General features: G+C 49.4%; 1 protein-coding gene across 3 annotated transcripts in view; it reads left to right on the top strand.

Annotated features, from left to right (window-relative positions):
- The window catches only part of nrxn2b (neurexin 2b), a 631,318-nt gene that overhangs the window by 10,245 nt on the left and 600,921 nt on the right, over positions 1–20,152 (top strand). For all 3 annotated transcript variants that reach the window (XM_035408766.1, XM_035408765.1, XM_035408763.1), the window contains exon 2: positions 565–726. The gene's annotated coding sequence lies outside the window, so the exon portion shown is untranslated. The remainder of the gene's footprint in view (positions 1–564; positions 727–20,152) is intronic.

Below are 20,152 nucleotides of genomic sequence, written 5' to 3'. Positions count from 1 at the left end.
TTTAACTTTTAAATCTTCCACAATATTTTTGGGTTATTGACATTTTATGTCTGAAAAACCATAGAATGTAAGAACAATTTTGAGCAATTCGTTCTTTCTCTCAGGAACAAGACTGGATATGCAATTTGTATTATGACAGGATGGTGATTAGCATGATATTATTGACAAATTGAGATTATTGTCTTAAATTCATAGAAAACCATATTATAGCTATATTAAACTTGGGATATACTGACCAATAAACACCGACGTGCCCCACTAGAAGTAAAAAATGATATTCATAAGAAAACAGGAAAAAAAAGAAATTTGCCAGTTTAATTCTGTTTGTCGCACCCCGTATGCAATGGAAAACACCGATTGTGAGAAGTTTTTATTGGCCATTATTGCCGTCAGTTATCCGGTCCCATTGAGCGGGCTATGCATTTTTAAGTCAGTGTGTGTGCATTGGACAATTATTCCACTAACCCCGCCCATTTTTTGCTGAAAGTAGCCAATATCGGCGAAACGGGGCGTGTTTTTGGGGCGGGCTCCCGTGTGGTGCTGATGCTGTGTCTTCGGTTCCAGGGGTGCAGGTGGAACGGCAGGGCTAGCACCGTCTGCATCTGCTCGCGGGAGAAGAAGAAAAAAACAACTGCATTCTGTTTTCCGTGTACTGGATCCAAAATTATCCTGCCAATCCAGGAATATTACATCACTGTTCAAACTGGGAGAGTTGAGACGACACAAGTAAGCACCCTTTTTATAAAATATATATGTTTGCTCTTGTCACCAGAAATATCTTGACTGCATTCAGAATTTGGACACACCAAACCGATCTGTGTAGTTATGTCGGATGATGACATTTTGGTGCCAACTGCGACGATTATGGACACGATTTTATTTAACACTTGAACTGTCAGTAATAGTCAAAGTTGTACGGTATAATTTTTCGTAATTGTATTACAGGTAGGTGAAGGTGTTTTGTAGTGTAATTCTTGAAGGGTTAAAGTCATAGTGTGCTTCTCTGGTAAAGAGCCCAGACGGACAGCCAGAAAAATGCAAAAGCTACGTGGATCCGTGAGTTGGCACGGGGAACGGAAAGGAGACTGAGGGTCAAGTCGCTTTTAAGGCGTATTTATCTTGTGGGCATACGGAGTTTTACGTGGAAAAATAAAAACGCACATACTGTATTTCGTCAGTTACGAATTTTTATCGTTACCTTATCTCATGCGAGCGAAGAAAATGCACCCTAGTCTATCTGTGGAGGCACATGCCCGCAAACCGGTCCCGATCCTGTGAATTTTGGTGACAGAAAATCAGTCACCTTGCTCTTTCTTGTCGTTCGGGTTCCCTATGAAATTGCTGGACGTGGTTAATATCACCGTGTGTCCCACCGGACGAAACGATGTCGTGTTCTGCTCTACACGCGTGGATTAGCCTACTGCAAGTTTTCAGATGTGATCAAATATGATTTACGCCACGAAAAATAAATACATAGGCCTAAAATAGGCAAATTAATAAAATAAAATACACAAATAAAAATGTAGCCTATGAACTAAACGAAAAAATCATGAAGGTAATTCTCGTTTTCTACCACGAGTCAAGCAATTCCATTCTACTTAGGTTTAACTGTTATGTTGAATTGCCTTCGTGTCTGGTGAAAACGAACATTTGACAGAAGGCTCAGCCAAGTTCGCTTGTGTCGGGGGTCGTCCATTGTATTTTGTATGTTGGTGTTGGTATTTGCTGCATATTTGCATCATTTAATGGGCTCGAGGGGGTGCTAACCTCTGTATAATGACACGGGTGAAATTTTACGATGTTGGTGTGAACAGTTGTACATCAGAGCGGCAGTGAATAGCCTGCGCTACGTATAGTGTGTATATAAAAAAATAACGCGCTCAAAGATTTCCTATTTATTCTTTATTTATATTTGTTCTAAACCCATTAATATTCGCGACTACCTGTATAACGTGTTATTGTGTGGCACTGTTGTAATGTGACACGGAATGCCCGCTGTTGTAGCGCGCTAGAATCCGCTGGAGTTCATAACGGATTAGCAAAAATCTCCGAATTTAGAATGTATTTGGAAAATTGGCACCGATTTGAGAACCTCGCTTCTGCGAACACAGTGGATGTGGGTGTCAAAGTAGGGCTTGAATTGATTGATTGACATAAACGGGGCTAAAGCGACGGCAGCCTATCGAACCGGCTATCTTCTACAGTAAATACAAATACGAGGCGGCTGTGGAGTAGGCTGGTGGGTTTTTTCTTGGGGAAGACTACAACCGGGGGATCCTCCTCCATCTTTGAGCTGACACGTTGGGAAACATGAATAATAATAAAAACTTTGTAAATGTAACGAACTCATTCATGTATGAGGCAGTTTGCTTAAGCTGTCGAGAAGAATGTGTCTTTACTATGGCAAATATTTATCTGATTCCCAGAAGTATAGGGGAACGTCCGCGACTATATGTATACAAAAGCTGGTGTAGTATACGTCTTTTATTCGTGTTCTATGAACGAGCAGTTTTATCATCTGAATGTTATGACTCATTTCCTTTTGGGTTTTCTGGCGTGCAGAGGTGCAGGCAATGTTATGATATCGATATTAATATTCATTTCAGAGTTAGAACCAGGATTAACTGCTGATGTTGTGTGGAGTCCCTTGTCTTTCCGGTCAGTGGCACCAGTCTTTGAGCAGTGGACCCCAGGCCAGAAAATTAAAATTCCATGATATTTGAAGAGCTGTGCTTTTCCAGTGAGAACATAGACGCAGCTCTGGGGAGAAAATGAGACCACATCAAATTTTCAGTTTCTCAGTTTATGGGTATGTGTCTGTGTAAAATCTAACTTTTTTTTGATTTTCACATTTGATTTTAATTCCAAACTAAAACCATGTCATTCAGGGCATTCAATTTGCAGAAAATGACAACTTGCCAAAATTCGAAAAAATACACAGCGTATATCAAAAAGTTTATGCCCAAAAATAGATAATAAAATAACAATGCATGGTTTAGGAATATTTGCTGATACTTCAAAAAAAAAAAGGGATGATCTCATAATTTCTTTCAGAGCGGTAGATGCTTCCTGTATCCTTCCTGCATTCCTGTATCTCCAGGCCACAATCAGTCATTAAATCAACTCTGTGGAGTCAAAAGCAGGCCAAACACAAGTGCACACCACATAGGGAATGTTCCACTGAGGAATTATTTACAATTTGTACAGGAGGAAAAACTCAATATTTTTTTTGTGGGATACGTCCATTGTAGGATACAGAAGTGTGTTGGCTGTTGTGCACCTGCGTGCCAAAATTAAGAAATGGACAGAAAGACAAAGGGCGATATTTTAACGATCTAAGCGCACGGTCTAAAGCGCATGGCGCAAGTGCATTTAGGGCGTGTCCAAATCCACTTTTGCTAGTTTAACGGCGGATAATCTGAGCGCAAAGTAAGGCGCATGGTTCAAAGGGATTGCACTTTGTCTCTTAATTAATCATAGGTGTGTTTTGGCCATAACATGAAATAAACCAATCAGAGTGTCATCTCCCATTCCCTTTAAAAGCCAGGTGCGCTTGCACCTTGGCGGATTGCTATTATAATGGCGGATTTGCCAAGTAATAGGAAAGAACGCTTTAAAATAACAGTAACATACTGCGCCATTGACTTAAGACCAGGTTTTTGTTGGCCAATCGCACAATCGCTTTCCGCTGCCTCAAGATAGCAACGCGCCAACAATGCGCCTGACCACACCTCATTTTAAGACCAGCACGCCCATGGCCAAGTACATTTGCTATTCAAACCATGTGGGCGCTGGACGGGGAAAATGACAACTGCGTCGGTCTGAAACTAGCAAAGACACATGGGCCGCGCTTGGTGTCGCTTTGCGCCGGGTGTAAAAGAGAGCCCAAAATGAGCAGAGGCTGAGCATGAGCAATGTGGGTGGGGGTGGCATGGGAGTGTGTTTGGGGGGGAGGGGGGGGAGGGAGGGGGGGTGGTGATCAAATTCATAAACAGGAAACCAGAGACATTTAATAGAACAGTAGAGTTAATTAGCTTCCTGGACTCTCTGGCATTAGCCGCCCTTAATGCGTTTACAAACGCTGTTTACAGCGACGGTCTCAGGGCGGGCCGTCTGATAAAATGCAGCTGAGGGAATCACGGCCAGGGGCGGGGGTCGCTTGAAACAGACGGTTTTTTTTTTTGAAAACGGTTCTACTTTTTTGCTTTTGCGTTCTTCGCTCGGCAACAACGAGAAGACATTTTCTGTGACACAGAGAGCCGGGTGTGCAGGTCGCTCGAAGGATAAGGAGAAAGCAGGACCTATTCAGTAGTGCTTAATAGTTATTTGTGCTGACTGTAAGAATAAATAAATAAATTTTAAAAAAAAAGATCATAGTAATATATTTAGATTGAAAGATAGCCAAGCGTTCTGGGTCTTAATGACTTCTCTCTGGGTCTGTGTCAGGAGCGTAGATCAGCAGTCATGAGTTCTATGTTTTTTTTCCCCCCCCCCCCTCTTCCTGGCATTATAAATGGCCTTAGTGCTGCATGAATAAGTGGAAGATCTTATGTGAAAGAGCGAGCTGATTACCGAGCTCGCAGTCTGCGATGAAGAATGTGCGTTCAGGGCCAGGGTGCCGCTCACAGTAAACGGATGAGCTTTGCCTGACGAGAGTGCTGGTTTTACCTTGTCATCGTGAAACTATGCCTCTTGTGCTTTATGACTGGCTTAAAAAAAAAAAAAAAATCTGTTATGTTTGGCTGTTGATAGAACTAGTTGCAAGGAGCTTACTTGTTAATGAACCAAACTTCCTTAAATATCCTGGGACGGACAACAGAATCTTGTGGCGTGGCTTGGGAAGACAGCAGCACTCAATGGTATCGCAGAGAAGTTTCCATTGGTTCCCTAGTGTTCAGATAGCAGTACTGCACCCAGAGCATAAACTCGTAAATAAAAACAGGGAAACGATCTGCCTGTGGACTTCTGTTTTACTATTCCCATTGTAATTCCTGTCCCTTGTGATGCAAGCGTGAAATCCTGCTTCCTGAATAACATACCAGCGGAAGACAAGATTCGGCAAAGGGAAAACCTTCAGGGCTAACTGTAGCTCTCCACAGGCTCCGTCTCTCAGTCAGACGTCAGGCTCTTCAAAGCAGAGAAATGCCGATTGTACGCTGTCATTCCGCAGACTGCAGACAGATTCGTGTCTCTGAGAAAGTGTTTGTGTGTGATCTGTCTGGAACCTTCCTTCTGCCCCTTTGAAAAGTGCTGTGGCAGACAAACTTTAATGTTTGCTTCACAACTACATTTTTTTTTTTTTGGCCCTCTCGCCGCGGAAAATCAAAAATTGTTGTTCCGTACCCAAATCTTCTTCTTTGTGGTGGCGGGGGGGAACCATTTTTTTGAAGGGGGGGGCGGGGTTGGGCGGCGGCTTATCTTCCTTTAAAATAGGCACATTTTGTAATGCTTACAATCTCTCGTTTTTTTTAAGGGGGGTTGCATAATTATCAATTAATGAAACTTATCTGGCCCCCGCGCCTAAGAACAGCTCCGCGGCGCGACGGCAGATAGACCGCGGGGCCGAGGCCCCTGTCGGCTCTACCCAGTTCAGCTTCGCTTCGCGGAAGGGTGCTCAAACGCGGCCGCTGTGCGCTGATTACTGTAATAATCGCAAACGCGCCAATTTGAATAATCGCCGCAGACCTTTTTGCAAACGCGCGGCTACTGCAGAAGTAGATTTAAAAAAAAAAAAAATCTATTTATTTATTTATTTATTTATTTATTTATTTATTTTTATTATTTTTTTTTTAGGTTCTGCGGTTTGCCGTTGTGGCTTGTGCCCCCGTGCGCGGAACACCCGACTGTGGCTCCGCATTTAAATGTGTCCCCTGGAACGCTTTCAATGTTAGTTTTTTTTTTTTTTTCCCCCAGCTCACTTGTTATGCAGCGGTACTGCGGAGAATGCTAACGCTTAGCCTCGGAGTTTGGGTTTTGAATGTCATCAAAGGCACAGACAGCGCTAGGTAAAAGAAACGACTCTGGCCTTGCTCGTGTGGCTGGGGCTACGTGAAAATAATGGGGATTTGGATTCGGGGAGCTGCTGTTTTCTTCTCTGCTCTCTTTTTTGCAGCCAAGGCTGGCCTGTCTCTTTCCACCTACTCTTTTTTTTATGAAGAGAACTTAAGCTTTGAATTGGCGATTCAAGTCGGCTTCATTGTGAAACAGCGTATTTTAAGAAGCTTCTAATACTGTCTCGGTAATACTTACTGAAATAAGTGCAGAAGAGACGCCTGTTTTCTGAATAAGGAGGCCATCGTTACCTTTGAGCACGAAGTAAAGGGTACATGGTTGTGTCACTCTTCGCCCTAATAGCACTCATCGTGCTTTCACCCTGAAACACTGCAGCATTGTTAAGATATGAGAGAAATAACGCTTCCTTTATTACGTGTTTATGTTATGGTTAAATCCTTGTGTGAGGGTACCCTACGGACATGGGGCTGTTGCCTTCATACAGGAAGCTCCGCCCATAAAAGGACACGCTCCTCGCATGAGTGACAGCTGGTGAAATACTCTTGGGCGTTTCCGTGTAGGGCAGTAGTGTGGATGTCACACATCTGGAAGTCGCTGACCCGACTCCCTGCTACCCCCCCCCCGCCCCCCCCCCCCCCCCCCCGGGTTCGCACGGAGCACTTGGATGGCGCGGGACGACACACGCGGGGCTCTTTTTCGGCACAGGATCGCGCCCGTGAGAGCGGGGTGGCCCAACCCCGGCCCAGTCCCTCAGGCCCTTGAGGAGCGAGCTGCGCCTCGTTAACTCACACCGCCCGCCTGTCCTGCAGGGGCTGCTGGGAAGGGCCAGGCGCGGGGGGGGCGGAGGGGTAAGGGAACCTTCAGTCATGCGTTTGCCGTTTTGCTGTGAGGGTGTGGGGGGGGGGTGTTGGGGGGGGGGGGGGGGCAGTTCAGGTGCAGTCAAGCTTTGATTAAGAGTTCAGAGGTGGCGAAATTACCGGCTTTGAAAGAAGGATGTACCTTAAGACATGTCATCGTCTGACACTGATTGGCTGAGGCCGGCGGAGAGAGAGAGGGGTCAGGCCGGCATCGATCGGGGTTGCCGCGGATTCCGTAACCGCGGCAGCGGGGCAGGGATGGACAGATTCATTAACTCCGGCCGGAAGAACGAAAGCGCGTTTTATCTTCACGCGCCACTGGCCAGATACCAAAAACACGACGTTTCACTCAGAGCCGAAAAACAACGGGTGCGCTCCGTTCCTTCCGTCTCTTCCCCCCCTTCTTTGTCTGGGGTTAACGTCGCGAGAAGTCGCTCGGGCCGGGACAAAAAAAAAAAACAGAAGATGACATAAAGATTCAGGAAATAATTCAGCGATTCAAGTGCTTGAAATGAGGAAACGTTCGTTCGGGCTTGTTGCGCAGATCTTAGATGGACACGTTTCATTTGAGGCGCTCAAAAAGAAATCGAAAATGAATAAACATGCCGGCAATGCCGGCAGCCCTGCATCGGTATTCAAAAGCCGCTAGCATGTTGGAGCATTAGCGACCGGCTTCAGAATACGCCTCTGGAATGCTTTTGAAACACCCAAATGTTGTCAGAAACAGTATTTAACAGACACTCTTAACCCAGAGTGGCTTACACAGATTATGTTTTGTTTTATGTTTGATTCATTTATACAGCTGGGTATTTACCCAGACAATTCAGACTGACTGTCTTGCTCAGATGTGCAACTGCAGTGCTTGAGCTGGGAATCAACCCTGCAACCACCGGATCCCAGGAACTGCCACACATGAACCTTACTCGCATTGGCCCATTCAGCCACTGAGTCCAAGCCCGGTTCTGTTCTGCCACACAGGAGCCACACTCTCATTGGCCCATTCAGCCACTGAGTCCAAGCCCGGTTCTGTTCTGCCACACAGGAACCACGCTCTCATTGGCCCATTCAGCCACCGAGTCCAAGCCCGGTTCTGTTCTGCCACACAGGAGCCACACTCTCATTGGCCCATTCAGCCACTGAGTCCAAGCCCGGTTCTGTTCTGCCACACAGGAACCACGCTCTCATTGGCCCATTCAGCCACTGAGTCCAAGCCCGGTTCTGTACGGATGCCTGGATGGCACGCCACCCTGGGCCGCGCCGTTTCGGGTTCGAGGGGGAAGGGCTGCGGCAGCACCGTTTTGCGCTGGGCGTTTTCACCTCGAGGGCTGAGGAGGAAACCGGGCCGCTGACGCGCTGCCGAATACACGGGGAGCAGATTTACGCCGCGGAGTTTAGATCGGCCCCTCGTTCGCGGGACCGTTAAGCAGACGCGGCGTCGCACGTGATCCTTTTTTAAAAGAGTCGTTCTGACGAGGCGCTGCGTTAAACCATAAAAGCGTGGGGTTGATGTGCTCGCGGAGCAGCGGTGCAGAGCGTCGCAGCTGAGATTCTGGCTTTTAGTATGGAGGCAGTCAGCTCAGGACTCAACAGGAAGCTCTCTCTCTCTCTCTCTCTCTCTCTCACACGCTCGCTCTCTCGCTCTCTCTCTCTGTGCGGGCTGCAGCCTTGCCTACCGTGTGTCTTGGTCATTGAGTTTGAAGGAGAAGTCTCTTTTGAGGGTTGACTTTCCCGTCACCTTTCTCAATTGGCGGGGCTTCGCTGCAAATGAATTAGAGCACGCAGTCAGCTATCTCCTCTATTCAGGAGTGGGGAAAAAGGAGTGCTGATCGTCAATGGAATTCTGAAGGAAAACCAAAAAGGTGTGTGTGTGTGTGAGAGAGAGAGAGAGAGAATGCGTGCGATTGCCAGTGAGAGTGTATGTGTGTGCGTGCGCATTTCTGCCAGTGAGTGTGTGTCAGTGTGTGTGTGTTTCTGTCAGTACGTGAATGTGTGTGTTTGCATGTTTATGCTTCTGTGTGTGTGTGCGTGCGTGTCTGTGGATGCATGCATGTGTGCAGTGGCATATACCAACACTGGATCAGTTACAACAGGAGAGAAACCGCGCTTGCCCTCGTTGAAGAGCAGGAGGCTGCTGAAAAGGGAAAGCGATGCGCTCTTTGTTAGCAGTTAGTGCAGGGAGTGATGCGCAGGACTGAGAGCACACTGTCCAGCTCTGTCTCTGCGTTAGCGGTTAGCACAGGGAGCGATGCGCGGGGCTGAGAGCACACTGTCCAGCTCTGTCTCTGCGTTAGCGGTTAGCACAGGGAGCGATGCGCAGGACTGAGAGCACACTGTCCAGCTCTGTCTCTGCGTTAGCGGTTAGCACAGGGAGCGATGCGCGGGGCTGAGAGCACACTGTCCAGCTCTGTCTCTGCGTTAGCAGTTAGTGCAGGGAGTGATGCGCAGGACTGAGAGCACACTGTCCAGCTCTGTCTCTGCGTTAGCGGTTAGCACAGGGAGCGATGCGCGGGGCTGAGAGCACACTGTCCAGCTCTGTCTCTGCGTTAGCGGTTAGCACAGGGAGCGATGCGCAGGACTGAGAGCGCACTGTCCAGCTCTGTCTCTGCGTTAGCGGTTAGCACAGGGAGCGATGCGCGGGGCTGAGAGCACACTGTCCAGCTCTGTCTCTGCGTTAGCGGTTAGCACAGGGAGCGATGCGCGGGGCTGAGAGCGCACTGTCCAGCTCTGTCTCTGCGTTAGCGGTTAGCACAGGGAGCGGTGCGCGGGGCTGAGAGCACACTGTCCAGCTCTGTCTCTGCGTTAGCGGTTAGCACAGGGAGCGATGCGCAGGACTGAGAGCGGCGCGTACGATGTCCCCCGGCAGCCCGAGCCGGAGACGGAAGGGCCACGTTCACTCAGCGCCTGTTTCTTTCTCCTTTTCTTCTTGACGAATGAGGCCAAAGCTTTGAGAGTTCAGGAAGCGCTGAAATGGACTCTCTGCACTGTGTTAGTGAAGAAAAAAATATGAACAAAAAGCAAAAACCAGGCCTGAACCCCCAAACAGAAAGCACATGAGGTAAAATAAGTCCCCGGTGGGGAGAAAAACCCTCAAATGGTGGCGAGAAAAAACTCCCCAATGGGAAAAAATCTCAGCAGGAACCCAGCTTTGAAAGGGGGGCCCATCCTCTAGGCTACTGGTTGTCTTGGTGTAAAAGAGAGCTTTTGATATTTTACAGAATAGAATAAATGGTTATCAGAATCTGGAGTCCTGCATTTCTGCTTGTGTTCCTTGTCTCAACCTTGTACCGTCCCGCCCAGCTGGTTTTAGTCTCTGGACCTGCTAGGGTAGAGCCCTGCAGACCAGCGAGTGTACATGCGGCATCACTGAGATACTAAACGTAAGTTATCTGTGCTAACCAAGAACCGCAATGCACTGTGCGAGTACACAAATATAAACATCCACAACAAGCCATAAAAACCCCATTAAACCATAAAAAAAGCCATAATAACCTGAATTCATTACATAAGATTGGACGGTACGGTGTTCAGGGAGACGGGAGGACTGCTGGGCCTTCAGTCTGCAGTTGCAGTCGGGCCAAATGATTTTTTAAATGCTTTTGAATCTTGGGTGTCCTCACATGGAGAGGTATGGATGAACCCCGAGCCAGAGCATCCCGTGCCATATTTCTTTGGAAAATCAGACCCCATGCCCATTTCCCTTTTTTTACCCTGTAAGGTGTGAGGTCACAAATATGTGATTGGAATGTTCTTAACTGAACATTCTAATGCTGATGTCACAATCGCTACTGGTAACTGAATGCAACAGAGAACAGGAACACTGACTTAGAATTTTGAAAACATAAAAAGATTTTTAATAAACCTCAGCTCTTCAAAGGGTTAAGGCGCAGTGAAGAGCATGAAGGCCAGTCTTTTCCTCAGTCCTTTTGAGCTCATTCATTTCATGAAAATTAGAATTGGAAATTTGTGATTGTATTGTTTTTTCCCCCCCCCACTTTCAGCGATATCCCAAATCTCTTGCTTCTCGGTGCAGTGCCGCAATCCCCTTCTGCCTCTGTAGCCAGCCGACGGAAACTGGTCTGAAAAGCTCACAATAATTATCCCTGTTTTCTTCTGGGTTGGTGCCACAGCTAATTGTTGTGTTGTTTATTTATTCTCTGTGTGCATTTTGTCCTGTCTGTAACACGTTCGCAGCTGGCTTTTTCACTGGAGATATTGGGATGAAGTACTCTGCTCCAGGGTTCACTGAGATAATGCATTGTGGGACTGAAACCCATGACCTTCTGGCGCAGAGATCGGGGATGCGTCCGCTGTGTGTCATGCTCTCGAGCGCGCGGATGAAGGGCGAGACCGGGGGGAGGGGAGGGGGGTGTGGGCGGGTACGACAGGCGGATTCGCGTGAATGCGTCAGCCTGAGCTGAGCACTGTGGCTTTGAAAGGAAGAGTCGTGACTCGTGTCTGTGCTTCGGCGGTGCGTGAGCGCCTGCGTGTGGAGCGCGTGAACTGTGAGCCACACCTGATCTCTGGGCTGATCCCCCCAGGCTGATCGTTGGACTGATCACTGGGCTGGTCGCCACCCTGATTGCTGGGCTGATCATCAGGCTGATCTCTGGGCTGATTACTGGACTGATTGCTGGGTTTATCGCTGTGCTGATCGGAATGCTGATCTCAGGACTGATCGCTGGGCTGGCCGCCGTGCTGTTCCCCAGACTGATCCCTGGGCTGATCCCCTGGCTGATCGCTGGACTGGCGCTTCAGCCACCCAGCCTGGCGGCTCCCTGCTCTCTGAGTCACAGATGGGTCTCACATGCCTCTGCGTAAACACTCTGACAGCTCGTCTCCCCGGGACACCAGCAGTGCTGTCTCACACACACTCTCTCACACACGCTGCGCGTCTCACACACACACACTGCGTCTCTCTCTGCCTCTCTCTCTCACACACACACTGCGCGTCTCACACACACACTGCGCGTCTCACACACACACTGCGTCTCTATCTGCCCCTCTCTCTCACACACACACACACACACACTCTCTCACACACACACGCTGCGCATCTCGCACACACACTGCGTCTCTATCTGCCCCTCTCTCTCTTTCTCTCTCACACACACACGCTGCGTCTCTCTCTGCCTCTCTCTCTCACACACACACACACACACACACACACTGCGTCTCTCTGTCTGCCTCTCTCTCTCACACACGCGCTGCGCGTCTCGCAAACACACCGTGTCTCTCTCTGCCTCTCTCTCACACACACACACTCTCTCTCTCTCTCTCTCTCTCTCTCTCTCTCTCAGTACCTCTCCCCTACCCTCTCCCTCTCTCTCTCTCTCTCATTTGCAGTCAGTCTACCCTTTTCCCTGACTGTTTGTCATTTTTTTTTCTCCATTTTTTACTTCTTAGATTCTAACAGCTCCCTCCTAAAAACCCCTTTCATCCAAGATCTATAAATACAGAAAGGCTGGGCTTGGTGAACGTATCAGACTTCCTGGGATGGCTATCGATTGTTACCAAATTTCTCCAAGGATCCCAGTTTAATTTCTCTGCTGCAGCTGCTCACTATGCAGCCTGTGCAGTCCTAATTACCTCAGCTCTTGAAGCAAGGGGAGGCCTATTTCTAAATTTCACTTTTTTCTGTCAAATGTTACATTTTGTGAGATTCAAGAATGTATAAGATGATTATTTTATTGCATGTGCTGGGTGGGGCTCATTGGGAGGAGGGTGGATGTGTATGGAGTCTGCGCTCCATACACCCCTCCGCCCCCCGCGCGCCTGTGGTCTTGCAGCGGTGAGGCGTGTTCTGTGCCTTCCACGCCCCTCGTTTGTCACAGCACCTGGCGGTGGGCTGTCTTAGCGGGAGCCGTAGTGCGAGCGTGCGGGGGAGGGGGGGCGGGGGCATTCACCCCGCCCCTCCCCAGGCAGAAAAACGGCGAGGCGGGAAGGGAAATAGAGCATCGGGGAGCTGTGACGTTCCCCAGCTACAGTTCATTAGAGAGGACTCCCCCCCCCCCCCCCCCCCAAACCTACCTCCGCTCCCTGCTCCATGTGTCTGCAGCACGCCACCCGCTCTGCGTCACCCCGCCTCCCGCCGCTAACGCTCCCCGCTCGCCCCCCCCACCAGGCCGCCGCTCTTCCCTCAGAGCGAGGCTGCGTCCGGCCGTCGTTTCTCTGACCTGTTTCCAAGGCTGTCGACGGGACGGATCCTCGCACCCGCCGAGCCGGTTCCGCCGCTCCCCCGTCTCCCCCCCCCCCCCGCGGCCCCTAATTCCTCGCCGCGGCCGCGGACAGCTCCCTCCCCCCATCCGCCGCGCGGCGAAAGGCTCTGCCTACTGCGGCGCACTCTCTCCCAGGTTTCAGCACCGCGGCGGCGGACAGCTCCCCTGTCCGCTACAGCTGGCTGCGCTGAGGCAGCCGTATTTCAGCACCGCTCTCTCGCGGACAGCGCCTCCCCTCCCTCCCCTCCCCTCTCCTCTCCTCTCCTCTCCCCGCCATTCTGGCTCAACGCCCAGCTCTCTGTTTTTTTTCTTCTCTTCTTTTTTTTTTCTTCTCTTTTTTCTTTTAGGTGATGGATTATCATGTATGTGTTTGCCAGTTAGGAAGGTGCAGTTGAGGAGATACAGTGGCCCCTGTCACATTAATCAGGCGGAGCCGCTCGTGTCTCCATTTTAACGCTTCCGCGCTTGTCCACCGGGGGAAAATGGAAGCTCGGGAATCGCGGGGCAAATGTCTGGCGTCTGACCTCTCTGCAGGCGGGAGGGCTGCAGTCTTAATTATTGATGCCTTCGAAGCCCCCGTCAGGGGCTCAGGAGGAAGAGCCGCAGCAAACGCGCGACACCCATCAGCGACACGGCGCAGAGACCCTGCGACAGCACCGCCGCTCGCGCTAGCATGCAGACAGACGCACAGCCCAACAGCCAATCGCATTTCATTTCAAACGAATAAACAAATCCTGTTTTATAGCCCCAAAAAAAAAAAAAAAAAAAAAAGTCAGCGTAGGATTAATTGACTTCATTTGCTGGAAGTAGTGAGCAATGTATAAACGCTTTATTTTCCTCCAGCCGGTGATCCTGCCCTCCTTTTCCTCTTTTCTTTTATTGCATCCCCAGCCCCCCAGCCCCCCCCCCCCCCATTTTCTGCCGTTTTTTGGCATTCCCATTTGTATTGTGTTCTCACATCGCCGCTGTGACACTTGCAGCTGAAGCACAAAGATTCCGCTCATCCACCAGCTAGTGAGCATTTGTTTAAAAAAAAAAAAAATGTTGGCGCCCAACGCGGGGCTTCATATATCCAATTCCCAGCCTGATCACTCTGATTTGTAAGGTCCACTTATCTGAATCTTCACAGCTCGAGTGAGTGTAGAAATCCGCCTTTCCACTACTAACACGTGGTGTCACTACTACTACTACTACTACTACTACTACTACTACTACTACTACTACTACTACTACTACTACTACTACTACTACTTCACACCGCAGCTAAGACTACTCGCATGGAGGTCCAGAGTCAGAGGAAGACCTTTAATATGCCGCTTTGACGTACAGTCTTGGCGCGCCCTGATTGACCAGTGGAGGTCACTAGAGAGCGACGATACAATCGGCAATTACGCGTGGGCCCTGTGGAGCTGCCGGCCAAAGCTGGCACCGGCACAGTCTGGATTTGATCCAAGGCCGCGAGGGTCATCCATGCTCCACAGCGTGGTGCCTTAACCGAACGAGCCATCCAGCAGCTCCAGTGAGCATTCATCACACTGCAGACCACACAAGCGGTATATTAGCGTGGGGCTAACACTGAATGGGGTTTATTACAGGAGAGCTAGCGCTAAGTGGATCTGGCAGCTCAGCAAGGCCAATGCTCGTTATGATAGACCGTCTGACGGTTTTGTCTGTGGGGAACCCTTAAAAAATGGCAAACTTGGTGTTGTATGAAAATAGTTGCACACTAACTTGCCGCTCTGACTGCTGTCCCAATAAGTTACTGCTTCATGCATGGCAGCCCACCCATAGGACCCGAGACAGAAATGTTGTACGTGCAGCGTTTAAAAAAGGAGCGCCACTTTCAGGGGTGCATTTAAGAGGGGCGAGCGGACGGGCTGACCGGTCTGTCCTCGTCGTTACGTGCTCTCCTGCTCTTCTGGCCTGACGCGTCAGGGCGCGGGACGGCCGACGGCTTTGGACACTTGAAGACGGGACTCGGAGAGCCAGGAGCAGGGACGCTCGCCCCCGGTCGTTCCAGCCAAGGTCGTTCGAGCGCTTGGGGGGTGGGGGTCGCGCTGCCGTGCCCGTTTCCGTGGCGATGGCGCCTTCAAAGAGAGAAGACGCGGCCGGTAATCGAGGTTGACGCGTGATTCAGCTGGATGACGGTCGCTGGAAGCGGGTTGGGGTGGGCGGGGGTGCGGGGGTATGGAGTAAGGAGGTCGGGGGGGGGGGGGTTTAGGTTGGGTCGGCAGATGATGTCGAGGGAACGAGCGGTCGTGGTCACGGTCCTGCGTCTTCTGTTTAACCGTCTCAGGGCTGGTTTCAGGACGAGCCTCTGAGCACATTCAGTACTCCTGCTTCTCTTCTGCCTGTTGCTCTGGAGTTCAGAGGGTTGTTTTTTAAAGAAACGTAGGATGTAGGCACGGTGGTCCGCAAACCTCTCCTCGGGTGCCCCCAGCCGGACCCAGGTCTTTGATGTGTTCCATCGTAAGCACACCTGATGCATCTAACGAAGCCCTTGATTGGCTGCATCAGGTGTGTTTGAGATCAAAGTCCTGGATTTGGCTGGGGGGGGGGGGGTAGCTGAGGACAGTTATGGGAACCACTGCGCTGGAGCGACCCCAGAGGAGAACGCAGGAACGGGCGCTGGCAGCCCAGCTTCCTCCCTCCCAGAGAGCTGTATCGCCCCCTGCTGGGGCCCGGCGGAGGCTGCCTCTCTAATGAGCACAGCTCCAGCGCTGCTCTTGATCCAGCCAGGCGAGCGCGGGGCCCGGTAACAATGGGGAGGACCGCACAAAGAGGCTCCTGCTGCAGCCACTGCTGGTCCTGAATACATAGTGTGGGTCCAGGGAGGACGCACTGGCAATGGTGAGCACTGATCAGGGAGCCCAGCCTCTCACCGCAAGGCTGCAGGTTCAAATACCAAGCGTGGCACTGCTGAAACCTGATGTCGGATGCTCCAATAGATGTCCAAACGGTATGGGTGGGCAACACGAAAAGCGAATTATCGTGCATGTTATTGGTTATTAGTATTCATGATAAAGTAATAGGAGCCAGATTTGTGGATGGCAGAGTTCAGAGGTTAGTGATGATGTTGTGAAGTCCGGATGCTGATTGGCCAGCTTTCCTCAGTCACTGAGGAGTCTGTGTCTCCTGTCTCTGTCATCGAGGCCTTGACAGCAAGGCCAGGCCACGGCAGCCTGAACTCTTGAGACTCGAAACTGAACTGTTCAGCATGCATCTCGATCCCTAGACTGGGGACCACACCTTGAGTGAAGCCTGATGCACCAAAAGACCACAAGACTGCTCACTTAGATCAACCATAGACACCGTGTGTCAGTGTGATGTAATGTAGGTCTTTATTAGGCTATGACATGATGTCTATGGTGTGTGGTGTGATGTCTGTTATAGGTGAGAAGACTTGACAACTTTCTTTCTTTTTTGAAATGTAATATTTAACGGTGTTTTTGATTCAGTTTTTCCTCTGTATTCTGACACTTGAACTTTCAGTGTCATACAGGCTGGAGCTGTAGCCATTGACAGCCATTTTCAGCGAAAGGTAGAGATCTCTGGAAGTACCTCGGAAAGGGAAGTTTGGGAGCATGAATACTTTAGCCATGGTCAAGTACTTTTCACAGAAGGGTTAAAACAAAATAACATATTCTAAATGTGACATTCTGAAAACATGTTTTTTTATGCAGCAAGATTATATGTATTTAACAGTACATATACAATACTCTATTTACAGTAGTAGGACTGCTGTCCTACTAAATAGAGCCTCCATAAAGAGCTGCATTGTTAATATATACCGTTTAACATGTTCATGAAAAAAAAACCATTCCAATTATTTCATTTGTTTTGTTTTCCTTGGGGTAGTTCTGTTTTTTTTATTTTTAATTGGAATATTCGTAGTATTATTACCTTTTTGTTTTGACAGCATGACGCAGGTTGTGTTTATCAGAAATATTAATATATTTGTAATGTGTCATTATTTAGAGCCTGGAGGCTAGAAAATGAGTTATGTATTAACTAGAACAGTTGCTTCATGCAAAGCCTTGCCAACAGAGGAAAATGAGAGCGCACATGAAGCGCTCAGACATTTTGGAGCTGTGGAGGTTTCTGTCTGAGGGTCCTTCCTCAGGAGACATCGGAAAAGGTTGTGTCCTACTAAGCTTGCCGTTTGAGTCTAACTGTTACTTTAAAAAAATGATACTGCATATTGGTAAAAATACAGGTCTGACTCGTGCTCGTAAGAAAATATATGTTTGTTTTATTATTAAAAGCACATGTATTTTTTATATATGCGAATAGACCTTTATGTAACCAGGATGATCAATTGAGAAAAAAAATTCTTATTTGCGATGACGTGTCTGCCGGTGTCTTTAATTGTAAACGAGGGTCCTGTCTGAAATGCGTTCTGACGGACAGGTATGATGCGGCAGACCTCCCTTTGGCTGTGTGTCGCCGTTTGCTTTTTGGATTGTGGCAGATGATCCAGGTGTTGGGTGGCGGTTTATGATTGGCAGATGATCCAGGTGTTGAGTGGCAGATGATCCAGGTTTTGAGTGGCGGTATTCTATGAGCACGGCAGCGGAAACATGGAAAGATAACTGCAGTTCCTGTGTCATAGGCAGGCCAGGAGAACCTGCTGATGTTGGCAGCCCCCCCCCCCAACCCCCCCTCGTACTGTATGTGCAGGTGACAGATGTGTGCGGAACGTGTCGGCATGTTGAGTGGGAGTCATGGTAACGGTGAGCATGTGTGTGTTTCACGCAGGGGAAAAGGCTCAAGCACCTTTGTGACTTCGTTACTGATCCCTGCCGACCCGCCTTCTCCCCCCCGCCCCCCTTTTCCTGCCCAGCCACGACCCTGCTGGACACATCATCCAGGTCAGGAGTGAAAGTGTGCTGAAAACAGGAAGCTAAAGGCAAGGCTGTAGTGGTTTTCAGTGTGTGTCAGAGGTTGAGTGTGTGTGTGTGTGTGTGTGTGTGTGTGTGTGTGTGTATGCGTATGTTTAGGTGTGTGTGTGAGAGTGTGAGTGCATACATTTAAGTGTTTGTGGGTGGGTGTGTGTGTGTGTGTGTGTGTGTGTATGCATAATCTCCCCATTGGCTGAGGTGTAAACCTCCCAATATTGCCTAGCTGTCAGGACGTCCCGTCACTCAGCCTGACCTGTGCTCTGCCACGTGCCGGGCTTTTTATTTAAATTCAGGATGAGGAGGAATGCATCAGATAAATGCAGCGCCCTGTATGTAAGCTCACACAGTCAGTGGTGCAGTACATGCACGCTGCTGCAAATTCTTCTCTCCTCTCTTTTCTTTCTCCTTTCACTCCCCTTGTTTCTTTCTTCTTCTCTTACTTCTCCCTTTTTTTTCTCATTCTCTCTCACTCCTCTCTTTTCCATTTTCCCTTTTCTCTGCCTCCTTTCCCTCCTCTACATTTCCCCTTTTCCCAGTGCCCACCCTCCAGTCTTCTCTCCATAGATTTTTTTTTTACCCCCTCCTTCCTCCTCCTCAACCTGAAAAAGAAAATCAATTAATTCACCTGCAGTGCTAATGAATGAGCAAACCGACTGGAAGTGAGAGGTTTTGCCAGATCAAATCCCGGGCGTGGCATTGCTGTCCCAGCACGCGCGGGGCAGTTAACCCTAGCTGCTGGAGTAGTCACCCCCCCACCCCCTCCCCCCCCCACCCCCACCGCCCTGTATGTAAATGTTAGCTGCGTAAGCTGCCTGCCTGCGTACAGAGTAATGTACACGCACCTGTACTTCAGCCTGTAAAGGCTCCTGATTCCCTGATTAAATCACGGCGTGGAGCGCGGTGAAGCCGCACGTGAGAAAGAGGGGGTCGCCATCGTCACCCGTCCCCTCGTCAAACCGGTCGAAGGTAGACGTTTGTTCTTCACGTCGGGAGTTGAATTATTTATTGGATAAGAGCGGTCCTTTGCATCGCAGCTTTACAATAGAGCAGATTAATTCCACTCACCCGTCATTGCAAAAAAAAAAAACCAGACATGAACTCCGAATGTAGAATTGTGTGAAGATAATCAGCCTGCATAATTCAGCAGAAGCTTGGAGCTCAAGTGTTTTACACGCGCCAGGCGTTTGCGCTTGTATGCTAGCATTGCTCAGTTAGCATGGGAATGGTTGTTATAAGCCGGGGGCCCTCAGTCTTATCCAGACAGGGTATCCGGTGTGGGTGCAGGCTTCTGTCTCAATCAAACAATTACATCGGTTCTACTAATCAGGGTCCTTAGGAAAAGACTCTAGTGATTTGGACCCGCTTCCTAGTTGATTTGGAGAATCGGGCGCGTGTCTGTCTGTTTGGAACGAAAAGCCTGCGCCCACACCAGCCCATTCTGTTATAACCAGTGCTCGACTGGACCGGACTTATTTTTGCACCTGGTGTTACAATGCTGAGTGAGGCACAGGGCTGTAGCGTCACCCATTTGGACAAAATTCGTTTGGTGCAACAGAGTACACGCATCGCCCACACAGGGGCACCGCCAAAGGTTTTGGGCCCCATGGGGAGATCTCAGACGAGGCCGCTCCACCCCATTACTGCAATATTTTGAGGGTCCCTTTTGAGGGTCCCTGCCTTCCAGGGTCCTTGGAATCCGGAAATCCTGGTCCTCTGTGTGGTACATCTGAAGGTGTAGGTGAAGGATACGTGGGCTGGACATACCCGCCAATCAAACCTGACGGATGGGTCCGGCAGCCTGTAGTTTCCTGAGCTCAGTGGTACAGGAGAAGTGCCCTTGTATGTGAGTGCTTACCCACACAGTCACTTTCAGAAGCAATGCAACATTAATAAATATGTGACCTTTATAAGACTGTTTGCGTGTGTGTGTGTGTGCGTGTTTGTGTGTGTGTGTGCGTGTGTGCATGTCTGTGTAGACGTGTGCGTGTGTAGATGAGTGCGCGTGTGTGTGTGTGTCTGTGTGTGCGTGTGTAGATGTGTGCGTGTGTGTGTGTGTGCATGTGTGTGTGTCTGTGTGTGCGTGTGTAGATGTGTGTGTGTGTGTGTATGTGTGTGTCTGTGTGTGCGTGTGTAGATGTGTGCGTGTGTGTGTGTGTGTATGTGTGTG

This window comes from Anguilla anguilla, chromosome 3 (genome assembly GCF_013347855.1).
Source record: "Anguilla anguilla isolate fAngAng1 chromosome 3, fAngAng1.pri, whole genome shotgun sequence".
In the NCBI taxonomy this organism is placed as follows: Eukaryota; Metazoa; Chordata; class Actinopteri; order Anguilliformes; family Anguillidae; genus Anguilla; species Anguilla anguilla.
Note: the sequence above shows the minus strand (reverse complement) of the source record. Positions and strands in the feature narration are given on the sequence as shown.